Source organism: Coregonus clupeaformis, chromosome 19, assembly GCF_020615455.1.
Source record: "Coregonus clupeaformis isolate EN_2021a chromosome 19, ASM2061545v1, whole genome shotgun sequence".
NCBI lineage: Eukaryota > Metazoa > Chordata > Actinopteri > Salmoniformes > Salmonidae > Coregonus > Coregonus clupeaformis.
In genome coordinates, this window is record NC_059210.1 from 16,654,006 (window position 1) to 16,674,282 (window position 20,277).

Consider the following 20,277-nt stretch of genomic DNA (forward strand, 5'->3'; position numbering starts at 1 on the left):
ATAATATGCCATTTAGCAGACGCTTTTATCCAAATCGACTTACAGTCATGTTTGCATAAATTTTTACGTATGGGTGGTCACGGGGATTACACTACCCTGGCATTACAAGTGCCATGCTCTACCAATTGAGCTACAGAGGACCACCAATAAATACAATAATAAATAAATACCAAGGCTTGTGTTCAAACTGTTAAAGGGTCTGATGACAATACCAGGCATTTAATTCAGTGGCAAACATGGCAGAAGAAATGACGCAAAAAAAGGTTTCAGTAAGTCATGTGGCCATAGTTAGCTCTCTTGCCACTAGTTACAGCTAACGTTAGCCCGGTAGGCTACATTCCTATTTTCCTGGTCCCAAAACGTATCTTTTGTTCTAGTTCTCCTGATTTCTCACATCGGTTTATCTGTGTTGAACTGATTGTACCTGAACGGTTACAACCTGAATGGGTCTAGCTAGTTTCATTGCACATAACCTGTTATGGTGAAGGTAAATGGTAAACTGCACTCGTTACTGTTTCACCTTGGCACTCCAATTTGATAAAGTATGTGGCAGTCTAGCTATCTACAGACAGTTCACACAACTCTACTTTGCTCATGTTTTGGTTAATGTTGTACTTCCTCTTACAGTGGGGAAAAAAGGTATTTAGTTAGCCACCAATTGTGCAAGTTCTCCCACTTAAAAAGATGAGAGAGGCCTGTAATTTTCATCATAGGTACACGTCAACTATGACAGACAAAATGAGAAAAAAAAATCCAGAAAATCACATTGTAGGAATTTTTATGAATTTATTTGCAAAATATGGTGGAAAATAAGTATTTGGTCAATAACAAAAGTTTCTCAATACTTTGATATATACCCTTTGTTGGCAATGACACAGGTCAAACGTTTTCTGTAAGTCTTCACAAGGTTTTCACACACTGTTGCTGGTATTTTGGCCCATTCCTCCATGCAGATCTCCTCTAGAGCAGTGATGTTTTGGGACTGTCGCTGGGCAACACAGACTTTCAACTCCCTCCAAAGATTTTCTATGGGGTTGAGATCTGGAGACTGGCTAGGCCACTCCAGGACCTTGAAATGCTTCTTACGAAGCCACTCCTTCGTTGCCCGGGCGGTGTGTTTGGGATCATTGTCATGCTGAAAGACCCAGCCACGTTTCATCTTCAATGCCCTTGCTGATGGAAGGAGGTTTTCACTCAAAATCTCATGATACATGGCCCCATTCATTCTTTCCTTTACACGGATCAGTCGTCCTGGTCACTTCGCAGAAAAACAGCCCCAAAGCATGATGTTTCCACCCCCATGCTTCACAGTAGGTATGGTGTTCTTTGGATGCAAATCAGCATTCTTTGTCCTCCAAACACGACGAGTTGAGTTTTTACCAAAAATTTATATTTTGGTTTCATCTGACCATATGACATTCTCCCAATCCTCTTCTGGATCATCCAAATGCACTCTAGCAAACTTCAGACGGGCCTGGACATGTACTAGCTTAAGCAGGGGGAGACGTCTGGCACTGCAGGATTTGAGTCCCTGGCGGCGTAGTGTGTTACTGATGGTAGGCTTTGTTACTTTGGTCCCAGCTCTCTGCAGGTCATTCACTAGGTCCCCCCGTGTGGTTCTGGGATTTTTGCTCACCGTTCTTGTGATCATTTTGACACCACGGGGTGAGATCTTGCGTGGAGCCCCAGATCGAGGGAGATTATCAGTGGTCTTGTATGTCTTCCATTTCCTAATAATTGCTCCCACAGTTGATTTCTTCAAACCAAGCTGCTTACCTATTGCAGATTCAGTCTTCCCAGCCTGGTGCAGGTCTACAATTTTGTTTCTGGTGTCCTTTGACAGCTCTTTGGTCTTGGCCATAGTGGAGTTTGGAGTGTGACTGTTTGAGGTTGTGGACAGGTGTCTTTTATACTGATAACAAGTTCAAACAGGTGCCATTAATACAGGTAACGAGTGGAGGACAGAGGAGCATCTTAAAGAAGAAGTTACAGGTCTGTGAGAGCCAGAAATCTTGCTTGTTTGTAGGTGACCAAATACTTATTTTCCACCATAATTTGCAAATAAATTCATTAAAAATCCTACAATGTGATTTTCTGGAATTTTTTTCCTCAATTTGTCTGTCATAGTTGACGTGTATCTATGATGAAAATTACAGGCCTCTCTCATCAAGTGAGAGAACTTGCACAATTGGTGGCTGACTAAATACAATTTTTTCCCCACTGTATGTCTTTTCAGTATCTATCTGAAGGAGTATGAACTGGAGGTGCAGCTGTTACTTGCATGGGTGAAAAAGAAGTGGATGAACCATAAGCAAAAATACACGGAACGCTACTGTATGTTATCTTGACATTTATTGCTGTGATGTACTTGGTAAGTGGTGATGGATGAGATGATGCAGGGGCTGTCACTCCATCACCCCAACGGTCATCATCTCCTCCTCTGCCTCCCAGAAGGGTCCAGAGGTGGAGGCGAGAGAAAGTGACTACCAGGGAGGCATGCCTTCTGGCCATTTTAGAGGCCAATATTAGGTAGTTTTTTTGTATTTTGTATGCATTTTATTTATAGCTATTCATTTATTCATTTATACTATTTTTGATGAAGTCTTTTTTTTTTTTTTACCGAAGTCGATTTCTGTTTTCTCATTGAAAAGTGTTTCTTGTTTGTAATAATGTGTTTTACTTTCAACATTTCAACATTCAAAAAATCTCGCACATCTGAGCTACAGTGTCTTGTTGCAGGTGCATGGTAACAATTAGAAGTTGAAAGAAAAAATAAACCCGCACACTGTTCTTGCTAGTAGGCCTTAGTCGACCGAAAGTCATCTGTTATCTCGACCAGTCGATTGGTCAAAATTTTTAAACGTGTATTTTTAGATATATAGACACAACCTAAAAAATTTATGCACTCACTAACTGTTAGTCGCTCTGGATAAGAGCGTTTGCTAAATGACTAAAATGTAAATGTAAGTCGGAAGTTTACATACACCTTAGCCAAATACATTTAAACTCAGTTTTTCACAATTCCTGAGATTTAATCCTAGTAAAAATTCCCTGTCTTAGGTCAGTTAGGATCACCACTTTATTTTAAGAATGTGAAATGTCAGAATAATAGTAGAGAGAATGATTTATTTCAGCTTTTATTTCTTTCATCACATTCCCAGTGGGTCAGAAGTTTACATAGACTCAATTAGTATTTGGTAGCATTGCCTTTAAATTGTTTAACTTGGGTCAAACGTTTTGGGTAGCCTTCCACAAGCTTCCCACAATAAGTTGGGTGAATTTTGGTCCATTCTTCCTGACAGAGCTGGTGTAACTGAGTCAGGTTTGTAGGCCTCCGTGCTCACACACACCTTTTCAGTTCTGCCCACACATTTTCTATAGGATTGAGGTCAGGGCTTTGTGATGGCCACTCCAATACCTTTACTTTGTTGTCCTTAAGCCATTTTGCCACAACTTTGGAAGTATGCTTGGGGTCATTGTCCATTTGGAAGACCCATTTGCGACCAAGCTTTAACTTCCTGACTGATGTCTTGAGATGTTGCTTCAATATATCCACATACTTTTCCTTCCTCATGATGCGATCTATTTTGTGAAGTGCACCAGTCCCTCCTGCAGCAAAGCACCCCCACAGCATGATGCTGCCACCCCCGTGCTTCACGGTTGGAATGGTGTTCTTCGGCTTGCAAGCTCCGCCCTTTTTCCTCCAAACATAACAATGGTCATTATGGCCAAACAGTTCTATTTTTGTTTCATCAGAACAGAGGACATTTCTCCAAAAAGTACGATCTTTGTCCCCATGTGCAGTTGCAAACCGTAGTCTGGCTTTTTTATGGCGGTTTTGGAGCAGTGGCTTCTTCTTTGCTGAGCGGCCTTTCAGGTTATGTCGATATAGGACTTGTTTTAATGTGGATATAGATACTTTTGTACCTGTTTCCTCCAGCATCTTCACAAGGTCCTTTGCTGTTGTTCTGGGATTGATTTGCACTTTTCGCACCAAAGTACATTCATCTCTAGGAGACAGAACGCGTCTCCTTCCTGAGCGGTATGACGGCTGCGTGGTCCCATGGTGTTTATACTTACATTTACGTCATTTAGCAGACGCTCTTATCCAGAGCGACTTACTTGCGTACTATTGTTTGTACAGATGAACTTGGTACCTTCAGGCATTTGGAAATTGCTCCCAAGGATAAACCAGACTTGTGGAGGTCTACAATTTTTTTTCTGAGGTCTTGGCTGATTTTCCCATGATGTCAAGCAAAGATTCTCTGAGTTTGAAGGTAGGCCTTGAAATACATCCACAGGTACACCTCCAATTGACTCAAATGATGTCAATTAGCCTATCAGAAGTTTCTAAACATTTTACATTTTAGTCATTTAGCAGATGCTCTTATCCAGAGCGACTTACAGCTAGTGAGTGCATACATTATTTATTTTTTTCATACTGGCCCCCCGTGGGAATCGAACCCACAACCCTGGCGTTGCAAACGCCATGCTCTACCAACTGAGCTACATCCCTAAAGCCATGACATCATTTTCTGGAATTTCCCAAGCTGAAAATTCTATCCAAATCTAAATGAAAAGATACAAACCTACAAAGTAACTTAACTTCTATTGCCATTGCCAACTATGTAAAAATATGCAGTCCGCAGGTAGAAAATATCGTAATAAAATTATCCTATAAATCACATTTTGCTACGCATGGCCTGTCTGCAATGAACTTGAAACATTGTATCAACTATTAACTTGGCCCTGAAGCTTGCACTAGAGAACTTGCAACATTGTGTAAAATATTCCTGTGCCAGTGAGCTCCGGACAAACATAGCTGTAGGCTATTTGCGCAAGGGATAAGAAGCAGTGCTTGACTTGGGCAGGAGCTCACCAGAGCTGACTACTGGCACCTCACATTTTCTACTGCTTGAGCTCCTGTTCCTCTTATAGAATATTAGCTCATAAGTATTGTGGAGCTCCTGCACCTAAATATAAACAGTACCAGCACCCAAAATGAGTACCAGAACCTATTTCAGTCAAAGTCAAGCACTGATAAAAAGTAACCAGGTAGGCCTATTTTATGACGTTTCCATTGATCAGAGCATGACATTTTTCCCTGTTACGCTGAGTGGTTATCGAAAAGGAGAGAGCTGGAAAGATTTTTCAAATACATTGAGGAACTATTGTCATTCTCAATGGTTTGCTTGCTGTTTGAGGTGAAGAAAACATTACTTTGAGAAACTCCACAGCTCATTAGTGGTGGTGCGTTAAGCCAATCAGTAATACTATCAGATCCGCAAATGGGCACATTTATATGCCTACATTTGCGCACAGGCCAGGTAGCCTATAGGCCTACTTCTAAGCGTAATCAGGTGCACATCCTTACTCAACATTGTCAGGAGAGCTCCAAACAAAAGAAATATACTACATTTAATTGACAAAACTCGTAAATGGAATGAAATAAACCTAAACTTGTTTCTCACAAGTGTTGCATAGGTTGTGCGCTCTGCAAACAATGTGTCCACTCCGACAATGAGAACGGTAAAAGACTGGAATAATAATATATTGAATGCATTAACAGAAATTAACGTAACCAAACAAACATTGTAGATTAGAAAATATAGGAATTAAAGGTAAATGTACTACTGGTGATATATGTAATGGGGAATTGATATACACTAACAATCAAAGGCAAACAATTCACACAATGAAGTTATGAAACAATGAATGTGCACAAATTGGCAGTAGAGAGCACATTTTGGAGAAAGAAGTGCATTGTTTTCTGGTTGCTGCATGGTCAATCCGACCTCTGAATTGGCCATGCAGCATTTTCAGTGATATGTTCTCTGCAGAAGTCAAGGCATTCATACTTCTTGCGCTTCGCAGAGCAGTGTAGAGCTGTTGTGAAGGAAGTTGTCAAGGAAGGGAGTTTGTGTTTATACAGGGCATCATCCTAGAGCTCCAACTTCTCCGACCTGAAGATCCCCAGTCTGAGCTCCTTTTGTTTCCTAATTCCCAGTTGTCTTGAAAAAGTAGAACGTGTCGGCCGTGGCATACTGCATACTTTTTACTAAACGTAGTACGATTAGCACACAGTATGCAGTTTAAGAAAGCAGTAGGCAAACCACATTTTGGACACGGCCTCTCTCTCTCCCCCCTCACTCGCTTTCTCCCCTGCCCTCACCCTCTGTCCCTCTCCCTCTTCATGTTTTACATTCCAGCCTCACTGTCGAGCCTGTGGTCTTTTCAATCTCCTTCGACATTCCTTGTTTTGAAACAGAATGCCACTTCACATTACACACACACACACACTGAACAGGTCTGGGGGACAGGGGTGGATAGTAACACAGGCCGCTATTGGATAGCAGGCTTTTATATTTTATAAACTCAGCAAAAAAAAGAAACATCCTCTCACTGTCAACAGCGTTTATTTTCAGCAAACTTCATGTGTAAATATTTGTATGAACATAACAAGATTCAACAACTCAGGATGAGCCTGCAGGAAGGGTACCACATGAGGGAGGATGATGTCTTCCCTGTAACGCACAGCATTGAGATTGCCTGCAATGACAACAAGCTCAGTCCGATGATGCTGTGACACACTGCCCCAGACCATGACGGACCCTCCACCTCCAAATCGATCCCGCTCCAGAGTACAGGGCTCGGTGTAACGCTCATTCCTTCGACGATAAACGCGAATGGGTTTGTGCCCATAGGCGACGTTGTTGCCGGTGATGTCTGGTCAGGACCTGCCTTACAACAGGCCTACAAGCCCTCAGTCCAGCCTCTCTCAGCCTATTGCGGACAGTCTGAGCACTGATGGAGGGATTGTGCGTTCCTGGTGTAACTCGGGCTGTTGTTGTTGCCATCCTGTACCTGTCCCGCAGGTGTGATGTTCGGATGTACCGATCCTGTGCAGGTGTTGTTACACGTGGTCTGCCACTGCGAGGAAAATCAGCTGTCTGTCCTGTCTCCCTGTAGCGCTGTCTTAGGCATCTCACAGTACGGACATTGCAATTTATTGCCCTGGCCACATCTGCAGTCCTCATGCCTCCTTGCAGCATGCCTAAGGCACGTTCACGCAGATGAGCAGGGACCCTGGGCATCTTTCTTTTGGTGTTTTTCAGAGTCAGTAGAAAGGCCTCTTAAGTGTCCTAAGTTTTCATAACTGTGACCTTAATTGCCTACCGTCTGTAAGCTGTTAGTGTCTTAACGACCGTTCCACAGGTCATTAAAAGCATGGGAAACAGTGTTTAAACCCTTTACAATGAAGATCTGTGAAGTTATTTGGATTTTTACAAATTATCTTTGAAAGACAGGGTGCTGAAAAAGAGATGTTTCTTTTTTTGCTGAGTTTATGTATCCCTGACATATTGCACTGGAAACTGGAGTCGGCGTGGAGACACACTAGGCTGTTTTTGTTTTCCCTAATGATATACAGATACACTCACACGCATGTAGGTTCACACATTCATGTGCGCACACACTACACCCCCTCCCCCCAGTCCCCACCACCCCACCGCCCCACACACACATAAACATTTAAACTCAAACACACCCAGTCCGCCTACTCATAATTAAATCAACTTTTTATTATTGGAACGATGTAGTCACTGAAAAATACTGCCAAGAGGGATGAAGTATTTGACAAACAAAAATATCAAAATGCCCCCCATGGTGGAAAAACAAGAAAAAGTTACTCAGCTTAGTTCAAGAGCGCTAATCTAGGATCAGGCACCCCCTGTCCAGGCGATCATATTTATTGTGATCGAAAAGGCAAAACTGATCCTAAAGCAGCACTCCTACTCTGAGATGCTTGACACATAAGACCTAAGTTCTTTATTTTTCATTGTGAGAAGAACAATTCCCTTTAGTGGCATCTCCTCCTCTGTGACCCTCAGGACCCCTGGCCTCTTTCTGGCCATCGTAAAAGGATGTAGCTCATTGGCTGGAACATATCAAGGGGTGTCTGTTTTATTTGCCTGTTTGAAAAGGAACAGTGACCCCTCTCCCCTGAGAACCAGTGTCTCTCTATTCAGCCATATAACGAGTGACACTGGGGAGTGCCCTGGACAAAGCACAAATAAGAACTACACAGGTCATTTCATTTAGTAATCCGTGTGTGTGTGTAATTTCACGTGGTAATTTCTCTCGCTCAATCTGTGTGATCAGTTCATTCTCCCCCAGCTGGAGGCCTGTAGAACAGAGGGGCAAACAACACCCCAATTGAATCAATTGACCTCCACTCTCTTCTCTCTTCCCTCTTCTCAACCCCATTATAGCACCCTGTAACGGTCCCACTCACCCCCTCCTCACCCGTCCTTACTATTCCCCTTTCTCCACTCCTATTCTCCAGGCTTAAAACCCCTTTCTCTCACCCTTTATTGGTGCATTTGATGTATAGGTCTGGAATGAATGAATGAATTCATTATTAAACTGACAAACAAACAATTGAATGAACAAACTAGTGTGTAGGTCTGTTCTCTATGGATGACACACCACAGCTGAGATGGATAGGAGGTACATAGACCTATGGTACACAGTCAGAGGGCTTCAGGCCTTGCAAAGCTTTCACTGAGTCAGATTCTCTCCAACACATTTGGAGAACACTTTTTTAGTCCTCGGGATGAGGCGGCTGAGAAAGATGGAAATAATTGTGAGAAAAGACAACGCCGTCTGTCGACTGGCTGGGAGTGTGTGTGTGTGTTCCATTATCACTTCAACTATGTGACTTCCTTCCAATAGTGCAGTGTGTGACTCACCATTTACTGCTACACACACACACACACACACACACACAACCACAACCAACTAGGGACCCAGGGAATAACACCAATTACAAGTTTTCAGACAGCATCCTACACATGAGACATTGTGAACTGACATCAACAGACGTCACAGGTACTTTTGTCGATTAAGGCAGGCCCCCGCACCTCTCTGATTAAGAGAGGTTAAATGCGGAAGACACATTTCAGTTGAATGCATTCAGTTGTACAACTGACTAGGAATCCCCCTTTCCATTTCCCTTTACAGAGCAAAACTAGAGGACACAAGATCAAACACAACTCCCTCTGTTGTTAGGCGAGACTCTCTTTTTTCTCACGGGGGAAATAACAAGTCATTTGGATGACTTAGACTTAGTCTAGCTAGGCGTTTCAAAGACCACGCCCAAATTTCTCTGCTGCAAATCTAAAGAAGCTTTTTCATGATTAACATTCACTGTGTCTTGCTGGGTAAGATCTAAACCAATGACACAGAGCAGAGCTTTAAAGTAAGTGAATGCACTTACTGTAAAGCCTGTCGCATGCTTCCCAGTCGTTCATATAATATGCCCAAAAAATGTGACGTTCGGCTGTTCGAGTACACGATGAACAAGATGACTGTCAGTATGGTACCGATGTGGATGTGATGAGGAGTCAGGCGCAGGACACAGAGGTTTAGTCCAACAAACTTTACTATTAGTAAAGTGTACAATAATCCATACACGACCTCGAAAATACAGAGGCGAGAAACAGTACGCAACATGCGTAAAACAAATACCATGAAGAGCGCAAAACACGCAGCTCAAAAGACACGCGGACACCAACACACAATATAACTAACACAAAACAGGGAACTTATAGGACACGTAATTAGGACACAAACAGACACAGGTGTACCAGACAGACCAAAGCAATCAACACACGAAACATACAACGGTGGCAGCTAGTATTCCGGGGACGGCGAACGCCGAAGCCTGCCCGAACCAGGAGGAGGAGCAGCCTCGGCCGAAACCGTGACAGTACCCCCCCCTTGACGCGCGGCTCCAGCCGTGCGCCGACCCCGGTCTCGGGGACGGCCAGGAGGACGAGACCCGGGCGCGTGGGATACCCACGGTGGAACTCTGTCAGGAGGGATGGGTCGAGGATGTCCCTCCTAGGCACCCAGCACCGTTCCTCCGGACCGTACCCCTCCCACTCCACGAGATACTGGAGACCACTCCTCCGGCGCCTCGAGTCCAATATAGTCCGGACCCTGTACGCCGGTGCCCCCTCGATGTCCAAAGGGGGTGGAGGGGTCTCTCCTATCTCCTCCTCTTGGAGTGGACCAGCTACCACCGGCCTGAGAAGAGACACATGGAACGAGGGGTTAATATTTTTGTACTCAATAGGCAGTTGTAATCTGTAACACACCTCGTTCAATCTTCTCAGGACTTTGAAGGGCCCCCACAAACCGCCGACCCAGCTTCCGGCAGGGCAGGCGGAGGGGCAGGTTTCGAGTCGAGAGCCAGACTCGATCTCCCGGTGCGTACACCGGCCCCTCACTGCGGTGGCGATCGGCGCTCGCCTTCTGTTGACGGATGGCACGCTGCAGATGGACATGGGCAGCGTCCCACGTCTCTTCCGAGCGCCGAATCCACTCGTCCACCGCAGGGCCTCGGTCTGGCTCTCGTGCCACGGTGCCAGGACCGGCTGATACCCTAAAATACACTGGAAAGGTGTTAATCCGGTGGAGGAGTGGCGGAGAGAGTTCTGGGCCATCTCTGCCCAGGGGATATACCTCGACCACTCCTCCGGCCGGTCCCGGCAATAGGACCTCAAAACCTACCCACATCCTGGTTCACATGTTCAACCTGCCCATTGCTCTCTGGGTGGTACCCGAGGTAAGGCTAACCGAGACCCCCAGGCATTCCATGAAAGCCCCCCAGACTCTGGAGGTGAACTGGGGACCTCGGTCGGACACAATATCCTCGGGGACCCCATAGTGCCGGAACACGTGGGTAAAGAGGGCCTCGGCGGTCTGTAGGGCAGTAGGGAGACCCGGCAGTGGGAGGAGACGACAGGCCTTAGAAAACCGATCCACAACGACCAAAATGGTGGTATTACCCTGGGAAGGGGGTAGATCGGTCACAAAATCTACCGAGAGATGGGACCATGGTCGTTGTGGAACGGGCAGAGGATGTAACTTACCCCTGGGCAAATGTCTAGGTGCCTTACACTGGGCACACACCGAGCAGGAGGAGACATAAACCCTCACATCCCTGGCTAACGTTGGCCACCAGTATTTCACGCTAAGGCAGTGCACCGTCTGACCAATACCAGGATGTCCAGAGGAGGGTGATGTATGAGCCCAAGAAATAAGCCGATCACGAACCTCGAGCGGAACGTACGTCCGCCCCACAGGACACTCGGGGGAGTAGGGTCGGTACGCAGCGCCCGCTCGATTTCCGCATCGACCTCCCATACTACCGGAGCCACCAGACAAGACTCCGGCAGTATGGAAGTAGGCTCAATGGACCTCTCCTCCGTGTCATACTGCCGGGACAGTGCGTCTGCCTTACCGTTCTGGGACCCAGGGATGTATGTGATCTTAAAAACAAACCGGGTCAGGAACATGTTCCACCTAGCCTGACGAGGGTTCAATCTCCTAGCTGCCCGGATGTACTCCAGGTTACGGTGATCAGTCAGAATGAGAAAAGGGTGTTGAGCCCCCTCAAGCCAATGCCTCCACACCTTTAGGGCCTGGACTACAGCTAACAGCTCCCTGTCCCCAACGTCATAATTGCGCTCCGCCGAGCTGAGCTTCTTGGAGTAGAACGCACAGGGGCGGAGCTTAGGGTGGCGTGCCGGACCGTTGTGACAGGACTGCCCCAATACCGGTCTCGGACGCGTCCCACCTCTACTTGGAAAGGCAAAGAGGGATCCGGATGCGCCAGCACCGGGGCCGAGGCGAACAGGTTCTTCAGCTTGACAAATGCCCTGTCCGCCTCAGCTGACCACTGCAAGCGCACCGACCCCCCCTTTAGCAGGGACGTAATGGGAGCTGCAACCTGTCCAAAGCCCCGGATAAACCTCCGGTAGTAATTAGCAAAACCCAAGAACCGCTGCACCTCTTTTACGGTGGTTGGAGTTTGCCAATTACGCACAGCCGATACCCGATCTACCTCTATCTCCACGCCAGACGCGGACAACCGATAACCCAAAAAAGAGACGGACTCCTGGAAGAACAGGCATTTCTCTGCCTTGACATACAAGTCATGCTCCAACAGTCGTCTCAATACTCGGCGCACCTGGGCTACATGCTCGGCTCGTGTAGAAGAATACACTAGAATGTCGTCAATGTACACCACTACACCCTGCCCATGCATGTCCCGGAAAATCTCATCAACAAAGGATTGGAAGACTGAAGGAGCATTCATTAACCCGTACGGCATGACGAGATACTCGTAATGACCCGAGGTGGTGCTAAATGCTGTTTTCCATTCATCCCCCTGCCTAATGCGCACCAAATTGTACGCGCTCCTGAGATCCAACTTTGTGAAGAACCGCGCTCCGCGTAATGACTCCGTCATCGTCGCAATCAGTGGAAGTGGGTAACTGTATTTTACTGTGATCTGATTGAGACTACGGTAATCAATACACGGGCGCAATCCCCCGTCCTTCTTCTTCACAAAGAAGAAACTCGAGGAGACCGGAGAAGTAGAGGGCCGTATGTATCCCTGTGCCAAGGACTCGGCTATGTAAGTCTCCATAGCCGCAGTCTCCTCTTGAGACAGGGGATACACATGACTCCTGGGAAAAGCTGCTCCGGTCTGGAGATTTATCGCACAGTCCCCCTGTCTATGAGGAGGTAGCCGTGCTGCCCTCGATTTGCTAAACGCTAGTGCTAAATCCTCATACTCGGGGGAATGCGCAGTGCGGGCACTTGGTTCGGACTCTCTACCGAGGTCGCCCCTATGGAAACACCTAGACATCTCCCTACACACTGGGCAGACCACTCCATAAGAGCCCTCTGTTGCCACGCTATGGTAGGATCGTGGGTGCTTAACCAGGGAAGCCCCAACACCACTGGGTACGCAGGAGAGTCAATCAGATAGAACTGAATGATTTCCTCATGACCCCCTGCGTAGTCATTGTCAGCGGTGCTGTGACATCCCTGATCAGACCCGACCCCAACGGCCGGCTGTCTAATGCATGGACAGGGAATGGAACTTCTACCGGCCGAAGGGGGAATTCCTAACCTAGCACAAAATGCCCGATCAATAAAGTTCCCAGCTGCGCCTGAATCTACTAGCGCCTTATGCTGGGAATGAGGTGCCACCTGTGGAAAACGCACAGGAATACTCATGTGACCAACAGAGAGCTCTGGGTAAGTGGGGCGCCTACTCACCTGAAATGACTCCCCAGTGCGTGACCTGTTGTCCCCTCTCTCAGAAGACCCTCCCCAGCACCTGGCCGCGGTGTGTCCTCCACGGCCACAGTTGGTGCAGGGGTTGGCCCTCCTCGGGTTCTCCCTCCTCCTCTCTCTAGCGCCAGCACCCCGAGCTCCATAGGAATTGGCTCGGAGGTGCTGGAGGATGGAATGGACGACCCCCACTCGGGACGTCCCGCGGGTGGCCAGCAGGGTGTCAAGCCGGATGGAGATGTCCACCAGCTGGTCGAAGCATAGGTTGGTGTCCCTGCAGGCCAGCTCACGACGAACGTCCCTCTCGCAGGCTACACCGGTACTGGTCGATGAGAGCCCTCTCATTCCATCCCGCATCCGCAGCTAACGTCCGGAACTCCAGTGCGAACTCCTGTGCGCTCCTCTTCTCCTGTCGGAGGTAGAACAGACGCTCCCCCCGCCGCCTTCCCTTCAGGTGGGTGATCGAAGACTGCCCGGAAGCGGCGGGAGAACTCAGCGTAGGTGATGGTAGCTGCGTCTATTCTCCTCCATTCGGCGTTGGCCCATTCCAACGCCTTACCGGATAGACAGGAGATGAGGGCGGAGACGCTCTCGTATCCCGAGGGCGCTGGGTGTATAGTAGCCAGGTATAGTTCTATCTGCAGGAGGAACCCCTGACACCCGGCTGCAGAACCGTCATATGCCCTCGGGAGCGAGAGCCGAATACCACTGGGTTCCGGCGCTGAGAGAGGAGGATTGACCGGTGGCGATGGGATGGTGTATGTGGACGTGGGCACCTCTCCACTAGCCAAACGGTGCAGAGTGTTGGACACCTCGCCTAGAACGGCCTCCAGTTGCCGGATCATGGAGTCCTGCTGACTGAGCCGTTCTTCTAGTGACCAGGCTGTCGTCGCTGATCCTGCTGACTCCATAAGTGGTGTGTTGTTCTGTCAGTATGGTACCGATGTGGATGTGATGAGGAGTCAGGCGCAGGACACAGAGGTTTAGTCCAACAAACTTTACTATTAGTAAAGTGTACAATAATCCATACACGACCTCGAAAATACAGAGGCGAGAAACAGTACGCAACATGCGTAAAACAAATACCATGAAGAGCGCAAAACACGCAGCTCAAAAGACACGCGGACACCAACACACAATATAACTAACACAAAACAGGGAACTTATAGGACACGTAATTAGGACACAAACAGACACAGGTGTACCAGACAGACCAAAGCAATCAACACACGAAACATACAACGGTGGCAGCTAGTATTCCGGGGACGGCGAACGCCGAAGCCTGCCCGAACCAGGAGGAAGAGCAGCCTCGGCCGAAACCGTGACAATGACGCTGACAGACACTGTTTCTAACTCCTAGCCAGCTTTGCAGTATTTCGTTTTTTTGTGTGATATTTCATCAGAACATTTAGTATGTTATTACCTACACAGAGGCTGAAGAAATTTGGCTTGGCCCCTAAGACCCTCAGAAACTTCTACAGATGCACCATTGAGAGCATCCTGTCGGGCTGTGTCACCGCCTGCTGCAATTGCACTGTTTGCAACCGCAGGGCTGTAGTTGCACTACAGCACCCTGTGTCAAAGGAAGATCATCAAGGACTTCAGTCACCCGAGCCACGGCTTGCTCAGCCCGCATCTACTATCTCTAGAAGGCGGAGACAGTACAAGTGCATTTAGTAGCTCTGGATAAGAGCATCTGCTAAATGACAAACATTTCACATATAAATGTTTGACATCCAGCTCTCAAATTACCTTATTAAATTATTTGTGTAAAATGTTTTTAAATATTGATGTCACAAATGTATAATTTGTACATGTCTTTATACATTTTTTATTTATTTGTTAATTTGGTGGTCCTCTGTAGCTCAATTGGTAGAGCATGGCGCTTGTAACGCCAGGGTAGTGGATTCGATCCCCGGGACCACCCATATGTAAAAATGTAAGCACACATGACTGTAAGTCGCTTTGGATAAAAGCGTCTGCTAAATGGTACCCAAAAAATTCTGCAGCATTGAAGGTCCCCAAGAACACAGTGGCCTCCATCATTCTTAAATGGAAGAAGTTTGGAACAACCAAGACTCTTCCTAGAGCTGGCCGCCCGGCCAAACTGAGCAATCGGGGGAGAAGGGCCTTGGTCAGGGAAGTGACCAAAAACCCGATGGTCACTCGGACAGACCTCCAGAATTCCTCTGTTGAGATGGAAGAACCTTCCAGAAGGACAACCATCTTTGCAGCACTCCACCAATCAGGCCTTTATGGTAGAGTGGCCAGACGGAAGCCACTTCTTAGTAAAAGGCACATGACAGCCCACTTGGAGTTTGCCAAAATGCACCTTTAAGGACTCTGACCATGAGAAACAAGATTCTCTGGTCTGATGAAACCAAGGTTGAACTCTTTGAATCCCAAGCTTCACGTCTGGATCGAGGGAAAGATGAACGGAGAAAAGAGAGAGAGATCCTTGATGAAAACCTGCTCCAGACCTCAGACTGGGGCGAAGATTCATCTTCCAACAGGACAACGACCCTAAGCACACAGCCAAGACAACACAGGAGTGGGTTCGGGACAAGTTTCTGAATGTCCTTGAGAGGCCCAGCCAGAGTCCGGACTTGAACCCGATCGAACATTTCTGGAGAGACCTAAAAATAGCTGTGCAGCGACGCTCCCCATACAACCTGACAGTGCTTGAGAGGATCTGCAGAGAAGAATTGGAGAAACTCCCCAAATACAGGGATGTATCCTGAATAGGTACACTAAGGTAGAAAGATGTTTGGGTATTATTCTACACACTGGCTATTATTCGAATGAGCCCCAACCCCAAACAATACCACATTTGGTTTGTCTGGACCGGAACAAATCTGTACCAATCATAGACATCTATGTTACACAAGTTTGGACATCACAGTACAACACAGTACACCACAGTAGAGTACAGTACAGCACAGTGCAGATTATAGTGATGCAGATACCCCCCTCTATACACATACGCACACAGTCACACACACATCTCCCCCTGTGTTTGCATTGTTGGCACACTTGGGCTCAGGAATGTCTGAACAGTTGCCCCTCAGAGAAAGACACGCACACACACACACACACACACACACACACACATACAAGCGCATGCACACTCACACATACATACACACACACGCACACGCTATGTGTGCACTTATATTTCCTGTCAGAAGCCCAGGTGCCTCTCATTCTGACTGGTAGTGGTAAAGTGAGACATCTTAACTATGTTTACCATGGAGCCCGTGGTAAATATCTGTCCTTAGCAGATAATTTCAGGTGAGAGTCAGAGCTTCAAAAAGGCTAATGGATTTACATTAGACACTACTGCTCTATCTGGGAACACAGATCAATGTCTCCGTCTGTCTGTTCGGGCCAGTACCAATACTATAGACAGCAGCCAGTTTACTCTTCATTCATATACTGACTCGAAACACAAGGACACACACACACACATCCACACATGCACACACACAGACCACTTATTGAATCAGCCAACTTTCCAAAGGAAGTAGAGGGATGGGTGATAATTGTATCCATGTTTTATCAAAATGACATAATAAAGACAACACAGATGGCTCTGTAACCCACAGCCGGACATCCCACAGAGGGACTGGCCATGTCCGAATACCCATACTTGCGCCCTAAATAGTAGGCCGTTTGAGTATGCAAAAAAAATAAGTCTAATAGGATGTGGCATTTCGAAAATCTAGTATACTTTAAATGCCGGAGGTCATACTCATTTCGGCTTTGACAAGAGCTGATCAATTACAGTGGGGAAAAAAAGTATTTAGTCAGCCACCAATTGTGCAAGTTCTCCCACTTACAAAGATGAGAGAGGCCTGTAATTTTCATCATAGGTACACGTCAACTATGACAGAGAAATTGAGAAAAAAAATGCAGAAAATCACATTGTAGGATTTTTAATGAATTTATTTGCAAATTATGGTGGAAAATAAGTATTTGGTCACCTACAAACAAGCAAGATTTCTGGCTCACACAGACCTGTAACTTCTTCTTTAAGAGGCTCCTCTGTCCTCCACTCGTTACCTGTATTAATGGCACCTGTTTGAACTTGTTATCAGTTGATCACAAGAACAGTGAGCAAAAATCCCAGAACCACACGGGGGGACCTAGTGAATGACCTGCAGAGAGCTGGGACCAAAGTAACAAAGCCTACCATCAGTAACACACTACGCCGCCAGGGACTCAAATCCTGCAGTGCCAGACGTGTCCCCCTGCTTAAGCCAGTACATGTCCAGGCCCGTCTGAAGTTTGCTAGAGTGTATTTGGATGATCCAGAAGAGGATTGGGAGAATGTCATATGGTCAGATGAAACCAAAATAGAACTTTTTGGTAAAAACTCAACTCGTCGTGTTTGGAGGACAAAGAATGCTGAGTTGCATCCAAAGAACACCATACCTACTGTGAAGCATGGGGGTGGAAATATCATGCTTTGGGGCTGTTTTTCTGCAAAGGGACCAGGACGACTGATCCGTGTAAAGGAAAGAATGAATGGGGCCATGTATCGTGAGATTTTGAGTGAAAACCTCCTTCCATCAGCAAGGGCATTGAAGATGAAACGTGGCTGGGTCTTTCAGCATGACAATGATCCCAAACACACCGCCCGGGCAACGAAGTAGTGGCTTCGTAAGAAGCATTTCAAGGTCCTGGAGAGGCCTAGCCAGTCTCCAGATCTCAACCCCATAGAAAATCTTTGGAGGGAGTTGAAAGTCTGTGTTGCACAGCGACAGCCCCAAAACATCAATGCTCTAGAGGAGATCTGCATGGAGGAATGGGCCAAAATACCAGCAACAGTGTGTGAAAACCTTGTGAAGACTTACAGAAAACGTTTGACCTGTGTCATTGCCAACAAAGGGTATATAACAAAGTATTGAGAAACTTTTGTTATTGACCAAATACTTATTTTCCACCATAATTTGCAAATAACTTCATTAAAAATCCTACAATGTGATTTTCTGGAGAAATTTGTTTATCATAGTTGACGTGTACCTATGATGAAAATTACAGGCCTCTCTCATCTTTTTAAGTGGGAGAACTTGCACAATTGGTGGCTGACTAAATACTTTTTTCCCCCACTGTAGATATAGGGATGCGCTACCGAAATCAACGAATAGCAGGAAACAACGCAATCGCGCATGGCGCATTCTCAGTATGCGAAAACAAAAAGTGTTATACACTGAACAAAAAAATAAACGCTACATGTAAAGTGTTGGTCAAATCAAATCAAATCAAATTGTATTGGTCACATGCGCCGAATACAACAGGTGCAGACATTACAGTGAAATGCTTACTTACAGCCCTTAACCAACAGTGCATTTATTTTAAACAAAAAAGTAAGAATAAAACAACAACAAAAAAGTGTTGAGAAAAAAAGAGCAGAAGTAAAATAAAGTGACAGTAGGGAGGCTATATATACAGTAAAATAAAGTGACAGTAGGGAGGCTATATATACAGGGGGGTACCGTTGCATAGTCAATGTGCGGGGGCACCGGCTAGTTGAGGTAGTTGAGGTAATATGTACATGTGGGTAGAGTTAAAGTGACTATGCATAAATACTTAACAGAGTAGCAGCAGCGTACAAAGAATGGGGTGGGGGGGCAGTGCAAATAGTCCGGGTAGCCATGATTAGCTGTTCAGGAGTCTTATGGCTTGGGGGTAGAAGCTGTTGAGAAGTCTTTTGGACCTAGACTTGGCACTCCGGTACCGCTTGCCGTGCGGTAGCAGAGAGAACAGTCTATGACTAGGGTGGCTGGAGTCTTTGACAATTTTGAGGGCCTTCCTCTGACACCGCCTGGTATAGAGGTCCTGGATGGCAGGGAGCTTTGCCCCAGTGATGTACTGGGCCGTACGCACTACCCTCTGTAGTGCCTTGCGGTCAGAGGCCAAGCAGTTGCCATACCAGGCGGTGATGCAACCAGTCAGGATGCTCTCGATGGTGCAGCTGTAGAATTTTTTGAGGATCTGAGGACCCATGCCAAATCTTTTTAGTCTCCTGAGGGGGAATAGGCTTTGTCGTGCCCTCTTCACGACTGTCTTGGTGTGTTTGGACCATGATAGTTCGTTGGTGATGTGGACACCAAGGAACTTGAAGCTCTCAACCTGTTCCACTACAGCCCCGTCGATGAGAATGGGGGCGTGCTCAGTCCTCTTTTTTTTCCTGTAGTCCACAATCATCTCCTTTGTCTTGGTCACGTTGAGGGAGAGGTTGTTGTCCTGGCACCACACGGCCAGATCTCTGACCTCCTCCCTATAGGCTGTCTCATCGTTGTCGGTGATCAGGCCTACCACTGTTGTGTCGTCGGCAAACTTAATGATGGTGTTGGAGTCGTGCCTGGCCATGCAGTCATGGGTGAACAGAGAGTACAGGAGGGGGACTGAGCACGCACCCCTGAGGGGCCCCCGTGTTGAGGATCAGTGTGGCAGATGTGTTGTTACCTACCCTTACCACCTGGGGGCGGCCCGTCAGGAAGTCCAGGATCCAGTTGCAGAGGGAGGTGTTTAGTCCCAGGATCCTTAGCTTAGTGATGAGCTTAGAGGGCACTATGGTGTTGAATGCTGAGCTGTAGTCAATGAATAGCATTCTCACGTAGGTGTTCCTCTTGTCCAGGTGGGAAAGGGCAGTGTGGAGTGCGATAGAGATTGCATCATCTGTGGATCTGTTGGGGCGGTATGCAAATTGGAGTGGGTCTAGGGTTTCTGGGATTATGCTGTTGATGTGAGCCATGACCAGTCTTTCAAAGCACTTCATGGCTACAGACGTCAGTGCTACGGGTCGGTAGTCATTTAGGCAGGTTATCTTAGAGTTCTTGGGCACGGGGACTATGGTGGTCTGCTTGAAACATGTTGGTATTACAGACTCAGTCAGGGACATGTTGAAAATGTCAGTGAAGACACTTGCCAGTTGGTCAGCACATGCTCGGAGTACACGTCCTGGTAATCCGTCTGGCCCTGCGGCCTTGTGAATGTTGACCTGCTTAAAAGTCTTACTCACATCGGCTACGGAGAGCGTGATCACATAGTCGTCCGGAACAGCTGGTGCTCTCGTGCATGCTTCAGTGTTGCTTGCCTCGGCGAGCATAGAAGTGGTTT

General features: G+C 46.9%; 1 protein-coding gene across 2 annotated transcripts in view; it reads right to left on the reverse strand.

The window, feature by feature from the left end:
* The window catches only part of abtb2b (ankyrin repeat and BTB (POZ) domain containing 2b), a 147,068-nt gene that overhangs the window by 68,023 nt on the left and 58,768 nt on the right, over positions 1–20,277 (reverse strand). The window lies entirely within an intron of this gene.